This window comes from Lissotriton vulgaris, chromosome 1_1 (genome assembly GCF_964263255.1).
Source record: "Lissotriton vulgaris chromosome 1_1, aLisVul1.2, whole genome shotgun sequence".
Lineage (NCBI taxonomy): Eukaryota > Metazoa > Chordata > Amphibia > Caudata > Salamandridae > Lissotriton > Lissotriton vulgaris.
In genome coordinates this window covers 224485787-224501995 of record NC_141685.1, presented here as the reverse complement: position 1 = coordinate 224501995, position 16209 = coordinate 224485787, and the positions used below count along the sequence as shown (strand labels likewise).

The 16209-nt window shown below is 47.9% G+C and overlaps 1 non-coding gene across 1 annotated transcript; it reads right to left on the bottom strand.

The window, feature by feature from the left end:
• Positions 1-14887: 14887 nt before the first annotated feature.
• TRNAR-UCG (transfer RNA arginine (anticodon UCG)) lies at positions 14888-14960 on the bottom strand. Its single transcript has one exon. It is a non-coding gene; the product is annotated as a tRNA-Arg (tRNA).
• Positions 14961-16209: the final 1249 nt, after the last annotated feature.

Here is a 16209-nt window from a genome sequence, read left to right as displayed (position 1 = left end):
GACTTCTCAGGCACATGTTATATTGCGAATCTGTTGCCGCCGACCTTTACTGTTGGGTCGGATTATCACAAGACCAGAGTTGTGAGAGGCGTGATTAGCGAAGAGGACACTGCCGGTCAAGAAGCAGGAGACTTCTTTAAGGGTTTCTTGCCGTTTTGGGGACCTATGATCAATAGTAGGAACCTGAGACAGTTGACTCGAGTGGTGGAATCGACCGCTAATATCACTGCAAGTGCCCTTGGTAACATTACAGTAGAGCTTCAGGCTGACAGGCTTATGACGTTACAAAATCGTATGGTTTTAGACGTTGTTCTTGCAGATAGAGGTGGAGTATGTAAGGTGATCCATTCGAGTTGCTGCATTTTCATTCCTGATAACGCTCCAACTGTCTATCGAGCCATCTCGAAGTTGCATAAGATCTCCGAATCCATACACGTGGATGTAGGTGATTGGACGCTACTAGGGTGGTTTTGGGGCCTGATGTCGACGTGGGGTTGGAAGATTCTGATGATCATTGGGGTTGTTGTAGCATTTCTGTTCACGTGTTGTCTTTGTGTGCAGTGTGGTCCTGCCTTATGTGGCCTATGTGCTACGACGTGTATAAGACGGCCACCTGTTACCAAGGAAGCATTGATGGATAGGATAATGTTGCAGCAACATCTGGATGGCCTGATGAATATCGAGATCGATTCCGATTACGACTAGTGCTTGCCTACATGAGGGCAAAAGGAGCGTCTGAGGTTCCGTGACAATTGTAAGTGGTGTTTTCGACTCGCCCGAATATGGTCGAGTCTGGTATCTATGAACCGCAAATGACGAGTTTAGTGGGTGTACGCATTTTCGCTGTGCTAACCTAAACCGTTCGTCTGTTTCGTGGGTTTCCTCATCTGAGCCCACGGGTTCCATTTTAGATACGGCATCCATTTTGTTTCTTGCCCTCAAGTAGCCAGCGAACGGACACTGTCCGCTTCGTGACCCTGGGATTCCCAAACTCTTGCGGAAGACACGTGTTCCTTTGAGGACGTCTTTATGACGAGGGGGATGACACTGTAAGGCAAATGGCCCCGCTCGAGGCTCATCTTGCCGTGCCGGTCTATTGTCTCAGTTGTGCATTCATTAGGCACGTCTCCTTTGATCCCTGCAATCGTGTTTTCTGATAGCACCCCCTTACACTCTCTTCAAACTGTTCGCTATCCTTGTCTTCCTCTGCACCTGTTTCTGACTCTTCCTTGATTCGTTTACAGCCGAACGGAATGCACTAATGGTGGGAAGATGTACTTTTACAGTTGGGAACCGGTAATGCTACTGTAATTATGTTCCGGGCCCTGAATACATGAAAGCGACCCCCTATGAAATTTACTGTGGGAACCGGGTTGTAACCTTTTGTTTGCCATGTTGTCCTATGACGAAAAACTGTATAAAAGGAGCGATCCACAGATACAATTTGAAGCAGTCTCCTTGAACATACATGCTATGTACTTCTCGTGACATCTGTGTTCCCTGCAGTAAATAAACCTTGAATCTTTGACGCCGAAGGAAGTGTCCCGTGTCTCTGTCATTTGTACGCCGGAACAGGTAACCCACGAAGGTTTCAGGTGTTATCCCTGGCACCGCTGGGTCTTAGGAAAACCCAGTCCTTCAGGATCACTAGGTGCAATGCTGCCCTTATTTTGTCACGGCTGGATTATTGCAATAGTCTGTACTTGAACATCCAAAAGAAACACCTGAACAGACTCTAGCTGGTGCAAAATTCGCAAGCTAACGGCACACCAAGGTTTGTCTCTCTTAGAAATAAACTTCAAAACCTTCACTGGCTCCCAGTAAAACAACGTGCACAATTTAAACTACTTTGCACGGTTTTTAAGTCTTTGATGGGTAGTGGTCCTTGTAGGAGAGTAGGGTCTGCTATCCTATGGTCACCCCAAATTTTTGCTTTATGCTTCACTGGTTTATGACTTAATGTGGCTGTGGGCCTGCTAATCAGACCCACAGCCTGCTGTTCTCTCTCTAAATTAATGCCAATGCACTCTAGGTGCATTACGAATTGGAACTGGTTCACCTTATAGGCCCCTGTAACAGTAGACCATAGGTACCCAGGGCATAGGTGTAGCCAAGGCCTACCAGGGGCTGCAGCATGTAGTTTGCCACCCCTGGCCTGGCCTCCATATTTTGACACATCTGGCTGATCACTCAGCTGGGGTAAGTTGGTGTAATCACCTCTTGCTTAGATATAGTATCCCTAAATCTAGTCTTAACTGGACACATGTTAACCTATAAGCCATTCCTATGGAAGGCCCCTGCAATCCTGGGGGCAGAGTGCGTGGTTTCATGTGAGATGGTGCTCTAGCATGAGCTGAGCCTGTCTGCCGCTGTCGGGAACAACTCCCTTGGCTGTTCTGGGATATTGCCATACCATATACTCTTAAGTGCATTATAATCCTTGCGGTTACATGCTAACTTTGGTTTGGCTTTATCAAAACATGTCGAGTAAGGTGTCATACGATTTGGAATACTATCTCCTCAACAGTTCTGTCGACGGGGATAGCATTCCACCCTTCTAGAGGGACACGACATGTGCATAGCCTTAACCCCGGTTAAAGTTAACCAGAGCCTCAGCATCACAAAATGGATTCTGCCACCACAGACACAAGTCTGATCTCCTGCTGCTGGGAGTCCTTCCAGCGAGGGAGGCTTGGACAAAGGGTTTCCTGCCTTGGGAGGTGCGAGCACCACCCCAGACAGGATTTTGTGTATTGGGTAGGACAGGGCTGAATAGAATCAGACATGCCCGGGGCACACAAGGTGTCCCCGTGCATAAGCCAGTCCAAACCGGTCCTGGGACTTTCCAGACCCAGGCCTGGTGAGGAGCTGGACAAAGGATAGGGGGTGTAACCGCCCCCCTTCCTGGTCCCACCCAGAGGAGGGACCTAGCAGGTGATCCACCCCTCAGATTGGGAATAAGAGTGGGAGCAGTGCCATAGCACCTCAGATCATCCTGAATCAACTTGAAACTAAGAAGACGACTGGACTTCGGCATTCTGCTGCACAGAAGACTGAAGAGCATCTCCCTTGTGGCCTAGGAGTGGCCACCCTGTGAACACAGGCACCATCCAGCAACTCAACGTCTGCTTTGCCGCCGCCTCCCACCAGAGCCCAAGCCCAGAGCCTGACGAGACCCAGACTCCGAGACTTCTCACAACCCGATCCAAAGTCCCTGCAAAGAAGGGACCCGTGGAGGCACCAAGAGACGTGGGGCCAGACATCTCGGAAGACCCCCGAGAAGCTGACTGCGCAGCACCCGAGGCACCCTTGACGCTGTGCTTTGGGGTTTAAGAAGCCCCACAACCGAGCAGCTCTTGCATCGAAGATCAGCCCCCCAGCATCTCCACGATCTGCGTGGGGCCCTTTTGCATCGTGCCACTTGACGCGCCATCCCGGCCACTTGCCACGTGGTCAGCGGCCATCTTGGCAACAAAACCTACAATCTACACTGCGGATCTGGTTGCTCCAGACTTGACCTCGCTCCTGTAAAAAGGAGCACCCGCTCTGACCTTGCTGGTCCGAGTGATAAGCCTTTTTCACTTTCTGCGTGGCTTGCATTAGCCAAGGCATGTTTGCTCCGATCAAATTGCCGACACTGCCATCAGCTAGAGCCTTTGTGGTACAGCTCATGATCAACTTCTGGGCGTCCTCGACCTCTTCGTGTCCACGTGGCTGCTGAAAGAAGCTACACCTCATCTTCTGTTTGCACCCGACATCGCCTGGTTCCTATCTGGTTCCACGGTAGTCACTGGCTAGTGACTTTGAACATTGTCCCCTCTGCTTTCAGGTCTTCACTACTTCAGATCCACCCTTGGATCCACCGGAACTCTTCACATCGAGCCGCCTGCAGCATCTTCAGCTCCAAGCACCATCGACCTGCGTGACGAAACCCGACACTACTTCGCACCCGTGCACCCGCTTCCTGTGGGTGAGGTGACTCAGCAACACCGGTGTTCCCACACTGGTATACACCTCTAGTGTCTGTGTCTAAAGTTTCATCCTTATAGGTCACTCGGGAGGTTCCTAAAACACTAACTTTGTAACTTTTATGCACCATAGACAATGCATTAGTGAATGCGTGCACTTTAAACACTGCACCCGAGTCCCGCGGGCCTTTCCCGACTTAGTCACTGCTAGTCCCGATCAGCTCCAGTGATTCCCAAGGCCCTAGGCCTACTTCCTTTTCGATTGGTATCTCTTATACCGCTTCCTTAATATATGGTTTGAGTGGCCACCCGCCCTCATCCATATTGTGCAACTTTTGTGTATTTTAACTGTGTTTTCTTTTAACGCTTGTGCTTCTGTGCTCATAAAGAGCATAGGGGATATTTGTAGTTAATAAATATATATACATTTTCAATACATATCTGTGTGGTGTCCTTTCATTTGGTATTCAAGGGGTTTGTATATGGTAAAACAGCTTGCTTCACATGCCTTTCAGAGTTTAGCCTAAGACTGCTTTGTCCACGCTACCACTAGGATAGCTGGTCTATAAGGTTGACTTACAACCAATCATCATAAGGGTTGCTTGGCATGGTACAAGGTGATCGCTAGAACTAGTGAGCATCATATACCAGGCCAACTTCTCACATTGGTGAGCAGGGGATTGGGATTTGAGCTTGCTGTTGTTTTACCATTACAATCTTTGAGAGTATCATTTGAAAGATCATACAGGTACCTGCTAGGTACATATAAAACAAGACTAGTATACTTAAGTTCTACTGAACTTAGTTGTTGTAGAGGATAGGGAGTAGCACACCCTGACTACAACTACTAGATAGGTTTAGTAGGTAAACACCAGTGTAGGTAGATTGCAACATATCCACCCACACAAGAGCAATGTCTGGAGCAGAGGGTTCCACTGGGACTGTCTCTGGTGAGAGAGACTATCCAAGGGCACCATCCAAATTTGCTATATTCTCCTTTAAGGAACTAAGGCAGCTTTGTTCCTTAAGAGGTCTTAGGACAGGGCCAACCCCTACTACAGACCACCTTAGAGAGCTCTTAGACCAGTCTGAGGCTCTAAAGACCTCTAAGGCAGACCCACAGGGAATGCTGATGGAGGCTCTCCCACTGAAGATGACAATACTGACCCCCATGTCCCTGTAGTCCAGTTAGATGAGGATACCCCAGACACTGGAGTTACTCAGCCTGATGAGGAGGAGGAAGAAGAAGAAGAGACAGAAGGGGAGGGCAGTGACTCTGATGATGGCAGAAATAGTCAGGTGTTAGTCAGCAGGCTTAACCAGGCTAACTTAAGCCTATTTAGGACTGAAAGTGGGTCCAACCCATTCAGACCCCCAAGTGGACTTAACCAGGAGCCAATGAGGAGGAGGAATCACTCGGGTGAATCCAACACCTCCCATGCTTCTAGAGGCTCTCATGGCCACTCCAGAAGGGGGATGACTAGCCCTCAGAGAAGGGAACATGAGGCCAAAATGAGAGAGGCTGAGCTTAGGATCCAGAAGCAAGAATTAGAAGTTGCCCTGGCCCGAGAGAAACTTGCTAGAGCAAGACAGCCTAGACAGAGTGTGTTAGTACGCACTGGTGGCAGCATTATCCCTAAGGATAAAGACAGGTCTCTTGATAACAGAAACCTGAGTAAAATTGTGCCCCCCCCACAAAGCTGGGGATGATATACACAAATGGATGACTGCACTTGAGAGAGTCTGCAAAGTACAGCAGATCCCTCAGGAGCAGTAGGCAGCAATCTTGTGGCTCTCCTTTGAAGGTAGAGGCCGAGACAGACTCCTCACAGTTAGTGATGGGGATTCTAGAGACTACCTGGTCCTGAAGAGTGCTCTGATTGATGGGTTAGGCTTAACCACTGAACAGTACAGGTTAATGTTCAGAGATACCCAGAAGACACAGACTCAGGACTGGTCTGATTTTGTTGAAAGTGCCACTAAGGCTCTGGAGGGATGGTTGCTGGGAAGTAAGGTTACATATTATACAGGATTGTACAATTTGCTTATGAGAGAACACATTTTAAATAATTGTCAGAACCAGCAGTTTCATAAACATTTGGTTGACTCAGATTTGACCTCTCCCCAAGAATTGGGAAAGAGGGCAGATAAATGGGTTAGAACCAGAGTTAAGCAAAAGAACCAGAACCAGGGTGGTGACCAGAAGAAAACATACCAGAAGGGTGGGGAGCAGAAAGCTAAAGACCAGAAGTCTTCAACAGGGCCCCAAACTAATACTGAGGGTGGGTCCCAAACTTCCAAGAAGAAGAAGAAAGAAGGTCAAAAAAACCCCTGGTGTAGTACATGCAAAAACACCTCTCACTGGACAAGTGAGTGTAAAAAGGGTGGAGCCCCCAACACTGCAGCCCCTAAGGCACCTGCACCCACTAGTACAGTTAGCAGTGTTGGTCCACAAACTAAGGGGGTAGTGGGTATCACCTTGGGAACTGAGGGAGATTCTGGCCTAGTCAGAACCCTCACACAGGCTGTTCTGGTTTGCGATGGGGAACTAGATTGGACCCCTACTGTCAGCCCCAGTAATTTGGGCAAGTACAGGCAGACGCCTTTGATTAATGAAAAAGTGGCTCAAGCATACAGGGATACATGTGCCAGTGTCACTATGGTGACACCTAACTTTGTGGACCCTGGACAATACCTGCCCAGTGATAATTACCTGGTGACCAATGCCAGCAATGTCACCACTACACATAGTGTGGCAATTGTTAACTTTTCCTGGGCAGGGGTAACTGTCCTAAAAAGAGTTGTGGTTAGTGCTGATCTCCCAGTTGAATGTTTGTTGGGCAATGACCTGGAGAACTCTCTATGGTCAGAAGTTGAGTACAGGACTCATGCAGAGATGTTAGGGATATCATCACATGTCCTTGCTGTGACCAGGTCACAGGACAAAAAGTGCCTCTCTGAACCTCAGGTCTTGGATCCTGGAACAATTGACCAAGCACCTTCCAAGAAGAAGAACAGGAGGGTAAAGGCTGTGCCTTCCCAACTGCCTACAAGTGAGGATCAGCCTTCACGGGAAGATGATCTTGAGACCCCTGAAGGAACTGTCCCTGAAGAACTTGAACCTGATCAGGTTGAGTTTCTGGGGACAGGGGGACCTTCTAGGGTAGACTTGGGGCAGGCTCAGTTAACCTGCCCTTCCCTTGAACCCCTCAGACAGCAGGCTGCTGCTGAGGCTGCTGGGAATGCTCAAGGTACCTATAAAGTATATTGGGATGATGGGCTCCTTTATTCAGAGGGTAGAGACCCCAAGCCTGGTACAACCAGGAGGTTGGTTATACCTCTGCAATTTAGGGGCTTCCTTCTTACCTTGGCCCATGATATTCCTTTAGCAGGACACCTAGGCCAGAATAAGACTTGGGACAGGCTTGTCCCTCACTTTCACTGGCCTCACATGTCTGAAGACACCAAGGAGTGTTGTGCTCCTGTGTAACCTGCCAAGCCATTGGTAAAGCAGGTGGCACCACAAAGGCCCCCCTGATACCATTACCCTTGGTGGGGGTACCCTTTGAAAGAGTGGGGATTGATATTGTAGGTCCAATGGATCCCCCTACAGCATCTGGGCACAGATTCATACTGGTGGTGGTGGACCATGCCACCAGGTACCCAGAGGCAATTCCACTTAGGACCACAACAGCTCCTGTTGTGGCCAGGGCCTTACTTGGAGTTTTCTCCAGAGTGGGGTTTCCTAAGGAGGTAGTAACTGACAGAGGTGCCAACTTCATGTCAGGATACTTGACAGCTATGTGGAGTGAAAGTGGTGTCAACTACAATTTCACCACTCTTTATCATCCACAGTGTAAAGGGCTTGTTGAAAGATTTAACAAGACCCTAAAGGGTATGATCAAAGGATTACCTGAAAAGCTCAGGCGAAGATGGGACATCCTTCTACCCTGCCTTCTTTTTGCTTACAGAAAGGTCCCTCAAAAGGGGGTTGGCTTCAGCCCCTTTGAATTGTTGTTTGGGCACCCTATAAGAGGACCCCTATGTCTGGTGAAGGAAGGATGGGAGTTACCTCTCAAAAAGCCTACACAAGACATAGTGGACTATGTACTTGGTCTCCGCTCCAGGATGGCTGAGTATATGGAGAAGGCATCCAAAAACCTTGAGGCTAGCCAAGAATTACAGAAAGCTTGGCATGACCAAAAGGCTGTCTTGATTGAGTATCAGCCAGGACAGAAGGTATGGGTGTTGGAGCCAGTGGCCCCAGCAGCACTCCAAGACAAATGGTCTGGACCCCATACAATTGTTGAGAAAAAGGGAGAGGTTACCTACTTGGTGGACCTAGGAACTCCCAGGAGCCCCCACAGGGTGCTCCATGTCAACAGACTGAAGGCATATGTTGACAGGGCAGACATGGGCTTGCTCATGGCTACAGATGAGGGGCAGGAGGAAAAGAGTGGCCCTCTCCCAGACCTGTTAACTCAGAACCCTGAGGATGGATCAGTTGATGGTGTGGCCTTAGATGGCAGCCTCACTGAACATCAGCAACATGACTGTAGACAAGTTTTGCAGTCATACAGACATATGTTCTCATTGACACCCAGTCAGACTAACTGGTGTACCTATGTGGTGGACACTGGTGACAGTCTTCCTGTAAAAAGCAAGATTTACAGGCAACCTGACCACGTCAGGGACTGTATAAAGACTGAGGTGCAAAAGAAGCTGGAATTAGGTGTTATTGAGCCTTCAGAGAGCACTTGGGCTAGCCCAGTGGTTCTGGTCCCCAAACCTCACACCAAAGATGGCAAGAGAGAGATGAGGTTCTGTGTGGATTACAGAGGACTCAATGCTGTCACCAGGACAGATGCACACCCTATTCCAAGGGCAGATTGGCTCATTGACAAGTTGGCTTCTGCCAAATATTTGAGCACATTTGACTTGACAGCTGGCTACTGGCAAATCAGGTTAGCTGAGGAGTCTAAAGCCAAAACTGCATTTTCGACCCCAGGTGGGCATTATCAATTTGTGGTGATGCCCTTTGGTTTGAAAAATGCACCTGCCACCTTCCAAAGGTTGGTGAATCAAGTCCTTACTGGGTTGGATGACTTTTGCGCAGCATATCTGGATGACATTGCTGTCTTCAGCTCCACCTGGGAGGATCACCTGGTCCACCTGAAGGAAGTGCTAGAGACTCTGCAAAATGCAGGCCTCACTATCAAGGCCACAAAGTGCCAGATAGGGCAGAGTAAAGTTGTATACTTGGGCCACCTTGTAGGTGGAGGCCAAGTTCAACCACTGGAGAGTAAGATCCAGCCCATCAAGGACTGGTCCCCTCCAACTACCCAGACTCAGTTCAGAGCTTTCTTGGGCCTGACTGGGTACTACAGGAAGTTTGTTAAGAACTATGGGTCCATTGTGACTCCTCTTAATGATCTGACATCCAAGAAGATGCCCAAAAAGGTTCAGTGGACAGTAAACTGTCAAGAGGCATTTGATAACCTGAAGAAGGCCATGTGCTCTGCACCTATCCTGAAGAGTCCTGACTACTCAAGAGAGTTCATTGTCCAAACAGATGCTTCTGAGTTGAGAGTGGGAGCTGTGCTTTCACAACTTAATGTAGATGGTCAAGACCAGCCCATTGCTTTTATTAGCAGAAGGCTGACCCCCAGAGAGAAACGTTGGTCAGCTATTGAGAGGGAGGCCTTTGCTGTGGTGTGGGCCCTGAAGAAGTTGAGACCATACTTATTTGGCACTCACTTCAAGATTCAGACCGACCATAAGCCCCTCTTATGGCTTAATCAGATGAAGGGTGAAAACCCCAAACTACTCAGGTGGTCCATTTCCCTACAGGGGATGGACTTTACAGTGGAGACCGCCCAGGGACTGACCATGGCAACGCAGATGGTCTCTCCAGGTACTTCCACTTAGAACATGAAGACACAACTGGTCAAGGTTAGTCTATTGTCCCTGCGTTTGGGGGGGGAGGTTGTGTAGGAGAGTAGGGTCTGCTATCCTATGGTCACCCCAAATTTTTGCTTTTTGCTTCACTGGTTTATGACTTAATGTGGCTGTGGGCCTGCTAATCAGACCCACAGCCTGCTGTTCTCTCTCTAAATTAATTCCAATGCACTCTAGGTGCATTACGAATTGGAACTGGTTCACCTTATAGGCCCCGGTAACAGTGTACCATAGGTACCCAGGGCATAGGTGTAGCCAAGGCCTACCAGGGGCTGCAGCATGTAGTGTGCCACCCCTGGCCTGGCCTCCATATTTTGACACAACTGGCTGATCACTCAGCTGGGGTAAGTTGGTGTAATCACCTCTTGCTTAGATATAGTATCCCTATATCTAACCTTAACTGGACACATGTTAACCTATAAGCCATTCCTATGGAAGGCCCCTGCAATCCTGGGGGCAGAGTGCGTGGTTTCATGTGAGATGGTGCTCTAGCATGAGCTGAGCCTGTCTGCAGCTGTCGGGAACAACTCCCTTAGCTGTTCCGGGATATTGCCATACCATATACTCTTAAGTGTATTATAATCCTCGCGGTTACATGCTAACTTTGGTTTGGCTTTATCAAAACATGTCGAGTAAGGTGTCATACGATTTGGAATACTATCCCCTCGACAGTTCTGTCGACGGGGATAGCATTCCACCCTTCTAGAGGGACACGACATGTACATAGCCTTAACCCCGGTTAAAGTTAACCAGAGCCTCAGCATCACAAAATGGATGCTGCCACCACAGACAGAAGTCTGACCTCCTGCTGCTGGGAGTCCTTTCAGCGAGGGAGGCTTGGACAAAGGGTTTCCTGCCTTGGGAGGTGCGAGCACCACCCCAGACAGGATTTTGTGTATTGGGTAGGACAGGGCTGAATAGAATCAGACATGCCCGGGGCACACAAGGTGTCCCTGTGCATAAGCCAGTCCAAACCGGTCCTGGGACTTTCCAGACCCATGCCTGGCAAGGAGCTGGACAAAGGAAAGGGGGTGTAACCGCCCCCCTTCCTGGTCCCACCCAGAGGAGGGACCTAGCAGGTGATCCACCCCTCAGATTGGGAATAAGAGTGGGAGCAGTGCCATAGCACCTCAGATCATCCTGAATCAACTTGAAACTAAGAAGACGACTGGACTTTGACATTCTGCTGTACAGAAGACTGAAGAGCATCTCCCTTGTGGCCCAGGAGTGGCCACCCTGTGAACACAGGCACCATCCAGCAACTCGATGTCTGCTTTGCCGCCGCCTCCCGCCGGAGCCCAAGCCCAGAGCCTGATGAGATCCAGACTCCGAGACTTCTCACAGCCCTATCCAAAGTCCCTGCAAAGAAGGGACCCGTGGAGGCACCGAGAGACGTGGGACCGGACATCTTGGAAGACCCACGAGAAGCTGACTGCGCAGCACCCGAGGCACCCTCGATGCTGTGCTTTGAGGTTTGAGAAGCCCCACAACCGAGCAGCCCTTGCACCGAAGATCAGCCCACCAGCATCTCCACGATCTGCGTGGGGCCCTTTTGCATCGTGCCACTCGACGCGCAATCCCGGCCACTTGCCACGTGGTCAGTGGCCATCTTGGTGACGAAACCTACAATCTACACTGCGGGTGTGGTTGCTCCAGACTTGCCCTCGCTCCTGTAAAAAGGAGCACCCGCTCTAACCTTGCTGGTCCGAGTGATAAGCCTTTTTCACTTTCTGCGTGGCTTGCATTAGCCAAGGCCTGTTTGCTCCGATCAAGTTGCCGACACCGCCATCAGCTAGAGCCTTTGTGGGACAGCTCGTGATCGACTCCTGGATGTCCACGACCTCTTCATGTATATGTGGCTGCTGAGAGAAGCTACACCTCATCGCCTGTTTGCACCTGACATTGTCTGGTTCCAATCTGGTTCCACTGTAGTCACTGGCTAGTGACTTTGAACATTGTCCCCTCTGCTTTCAGGTCTTCACTACTTCAGATCCACCCTTGGATCCACCGGAACTCTTCACATCGAGCCGCCTGCAGCATCTTCAGCTCCAAGCACCATCGACCTGCGTGACGAAACCCGACACTACTTCGCACCTGTGCACCCGCTTCCTGTGGGTGAGGTAACTCAGCAAAGCCGGTGTTCCCACACTGGTATACACCTCTAGTGTCTGTGTCTAAAGTTTCATCCTTATAGGTCACTCGGAAGATTCCTAAAGCACTAACTTTGTAACTTTTACGCACCATAGACAATGCATTGGTGAATGCGTGCACTTTAAACACTGCATCCGAGTCCCGCGGGCCTTTCCCGACTTAGTCACTGCTAGTCCCGATCAGCTCCAGCGATTCCCAAGGCCCTAGGCCTACTTCCTTTTTGATTGGTATCTCTTATACCGCTTTCTTAATATATGGTTTGAGTGGCCACCCGCCCTCATCCATATTGTGCAACTTTTGTGTATTTTAACTGTGTTTTGTTTTAACGCTTGTGCTTCTGTGCTCATAAAGAGTATAGGGGATATTTGTAGTTAATAAATATATATATATTTTTAATATATATCTGTGTGGTGTCCTTTCATTTGGTATTCAAGGGGGTTGTATATGGTAAAACAGCTTTCTTCACATGCCTTTCAGAGTTTAGCCTAAGACTGCTTTGTCCACGCTACCACTAGGATAGCTGGTCTATAAGGTTGACTTACAACCAATCATCATAAGGGTTGCTTGGCATGGTACAAGGTGATCGCTAGAACTAGTGAGCATCATATACCAGGCCAACTACTCACAGTCCTGATTATCTGAGAAGACGTCTTCAATGGTATGTCACTGGAAGAACGCTGCACTCCTCGAAAGCAAAGCAAATGACTGTTCCCCGAGTGAAAAAAGCGAACTGGGGTGGCAGTAGTTTCATCTTTTGTGCCGCAAAAGCCTGGAACAACCTACCAGGGCATCTTCGGACTTCTACTGAGCTCCTAATCTTTAGGAAGGGGTTGAAAACGTGGCTGTTCTCTGAATAAGCCTTTTGTGCCTACGGAAACCAGTTAGTGCTAGGTGCCAGGACATCCTTGGGTAAAAGTGCGCTTTAAAAACTCTAATAACATAACATAACATAAAGGGTGTTGCAGTCACCTAGAACAGAGCAGCAGTTATGGTGTTCTATGAAGTGCTGCATTGGTAGGGGTCAATTACTGCAGTATCTAGTAAAGTCACTCTATAGTGTTCCAGTGAAAAGAACGTAGTTTAACTTACGCTACCCTTCAGCGAAGACATAAAGAGAGTGGTAGTGAGGGCCACTTAGATTAGTTCTACAATGCGGGTGCTCCATACTAGTCATTTTGACACAATGGCATTTAACGTGTGGGCTTCAGGCTAAGATCCTCCATTGCTTCATTTTAGTCAGGGCTTCCTACAGGGTGAGGCAAGAATGACCATTTTTGCATGGGCGGGTTTATATTTCTAATGCAGAAATGGGTCACTCTTTGCATTGCTGCAGTGAAAGTCACTGGGGAGTGGTGCGTTGAGTAGAGTGCTGCTGTTCAGTCCTTGCAGTGAAAGTCACTGTGGAGTGGTGCGTTGAGTAGAGGGCCGCTGTTCAGTCCTTGCGGTGAAAGTCACTCTGTGGAGTGCTGCGTTGAGTAGAGGGCCGCTGTTCAGTCCTTGCTGTGAAAGTCACTCTGTGGAGTGCTGCATTGAGTAGTGCCGCAGCTCAGTCCTTGCAGTGAAAGTCACTCTGTGGAGTGCTGCGTTGAGTAGAGTGTTGCAGCTCAGTCCTTGCAGTGAAAGTCAATTTGTGGAGTGCTGCGTTGAGTAGAGTGCCGCTGTTCAGTTCTTGTGGTGAAAGTCTCTCTGCGGAGTGCTGTGTAGAGTGGAGGGCCGCAGTTCAGTCCTTGTGATGAAAGTCACTCTGTGGAGTGCTGCAGTGAGTAGAGTGTCGCTGCGTTGAGTGGAGTGTCACTGCTCAGTCCTTGCAGTGAAAGTCAATTTGTGGAGTGCTGTCAATTTGTGGAGTGCTGCGTTGAGTAGAGCGTCGCTGTTCAGTCCTTGCGATAAAAGTCACTCTGTGGAGTGCTGGGGAGAGTAGAGGGCCGCTGTTCAGTCCTTGCAGTGAAAGTCACTCTGTGGAGTCCTGCGTTGAGGAGTGTCGCTGTTCAGTCCTTGCAGTGAAAGTCACTCTGAAACAAACACTTTTCAAATTAGATTCCCTCCCTAGAGTGCTTCAGTGAAGATTACTGTGCAGTCAGTGCTGGAGAGATCACTCTGCGGTGCCGTCACCTCACTCGTTGACATATTACTGTGATCTACTATGCAGTGTGGCACGCGGTGCAGTGATGCACATCATTTCACAACTAAGTAACGTTTCACTATTCATCTCTAAACAGCTCCAGAAACCAACCCAGTGACCCTATAAATGTCCAAATGCAAGAAAAAAAAATATGCTGAGAATAGTTTTTTCCTTTCCAGCCTATTTCCCTAATTTCATCATTCCTACAGCCTTCAATTAAATACTAATTTCTCTTCCATATACACTAATTTAAGGCTTGGGGGCAAAGTAATTATGACTGTGACAACGAAGTCATTGTGTTAATAGGATGGCTAGAAATGAGCCAAACACCTCTTCTACGGTTTCTACATCAATACTGTCACGAGAAGCAACGGCAGAATACTGAAAACAGTCACCAGCAAGCAGCTCATTCCTGTGCAGATTGCGGTCTGCACACAAACAACCTGCTTGCTTAATACCAAACACAACTTCCTCTGAGCCCTCCCCAACGCCAGTCTATGCAGCCCTTCTACTTCCGGTCCATGCTGCGCGGGCGCTTCGTCACTTCCTCTTCCTTCCCTACTCGAGTAAATGCCGTTCATCATTTCTAATATAAACTCCGGAGTGAGCGTGCGGCCCAAAGTACTTTCAAACGTTTAAAATTGGGCTTTTCAGATAACACACACTTTCGTATACTTATAAAAAATATCGACCACGAAGAGACTCGAACCCTCAATCTTCTGATCCGAAGTCAGACGCCTTATCCATTAGGCCACGCGGTCATTGACTACGAACCGGAATGTTAGTAGGTTGAGTGAATCTTTGTATTCCATGCAGTCGTCATATTTTGATATCTTAGACTGAAAAGGACCCTGCATTGCAAATTAATATTTTCATTACTCTCTGCAACCCATGTTACTTTTAGATCTCTTTAAAAAATCCCATAAAAGATTGCATAAACCATGGAAAAAAAATAGCCTGAGCAGGGCACAAGTCATAAACAAGCATTGATAAATGTATTAGATTTGGCTTTTTATGTGATTAATAATAATATAGATTTTGTGGGGTAAGTTTTAAATTGGTGAGCAGTTGTGCAATATGGTTGGTTTCCTATTGGTCCATTGTAATATAACTTGGTGCTTTGATGATATTATTTTGACTGAAAATCATAAACAAATAAAAAAAAAAATTAAAGAAACTATGTGAAAGTGTTAAGACTTGTTTTTTGAGAAAGACAATATATTTATTGTGCAGTACTTGGCGGTTATATAAATTAGTCCTGTACCTTCTGGTGATGTGAAAGCCAGATTTATCACTTTCTGCAATATAAAGGGGATTTGAAGGAGATGTAAAGTCGTGAATTCCATCACACGAAATTGAGAGAATCCTATGCACTGGCGAAGAAATAAAAAGACAAAGCAGTCTGTCAATCGCAGGGGCACACAAGCACAGTAGCAAAAACACACTAAACAAGGGTTGGAAACCCAGGGGCAAACAGGAAAGAAAAAGTTTGCACACCAGAACTTCCAGATTTAATGTTTTCCATGAAGCCCCATTAGGATATTTTTATGGGTGAGAAGTTATAGTCTGGTTTTCTCCTTCCCTGCTGCTCAGCCTGTGTGTGTGATGTCATCAGAATGTTGGTGAATGCATGCTTTGAATGTGTGGTCAGTTTGAGTGAGTGGGGCTGAGCAGCTGGATGCTGCTCCCGGTGGGGCCTTCTTTACCATCTTACTTGTGATGAATAAACCTACCTAATCTACACTACTGGCTACTGGAACTCTTATTACAGCAACATTACTTCAATGTAACAGTGGCAACAATGTTTCAATTTATTATGTTGCCAAGCTAAAGTCTTGCAGCACTGTCGTGACAACGGTGTCTACTTTAATTATTTTATTTTATTGTGTTGCCTTTTTCTGGACGTTTATTATTGTACTGTTATCTTGAGTTTGCCATCACATTTGCCTATGCATATAGTTTTGCCATAATTAATGAGCTTTTGTCTGCAGTAAGGAGTGTTGCATTTTT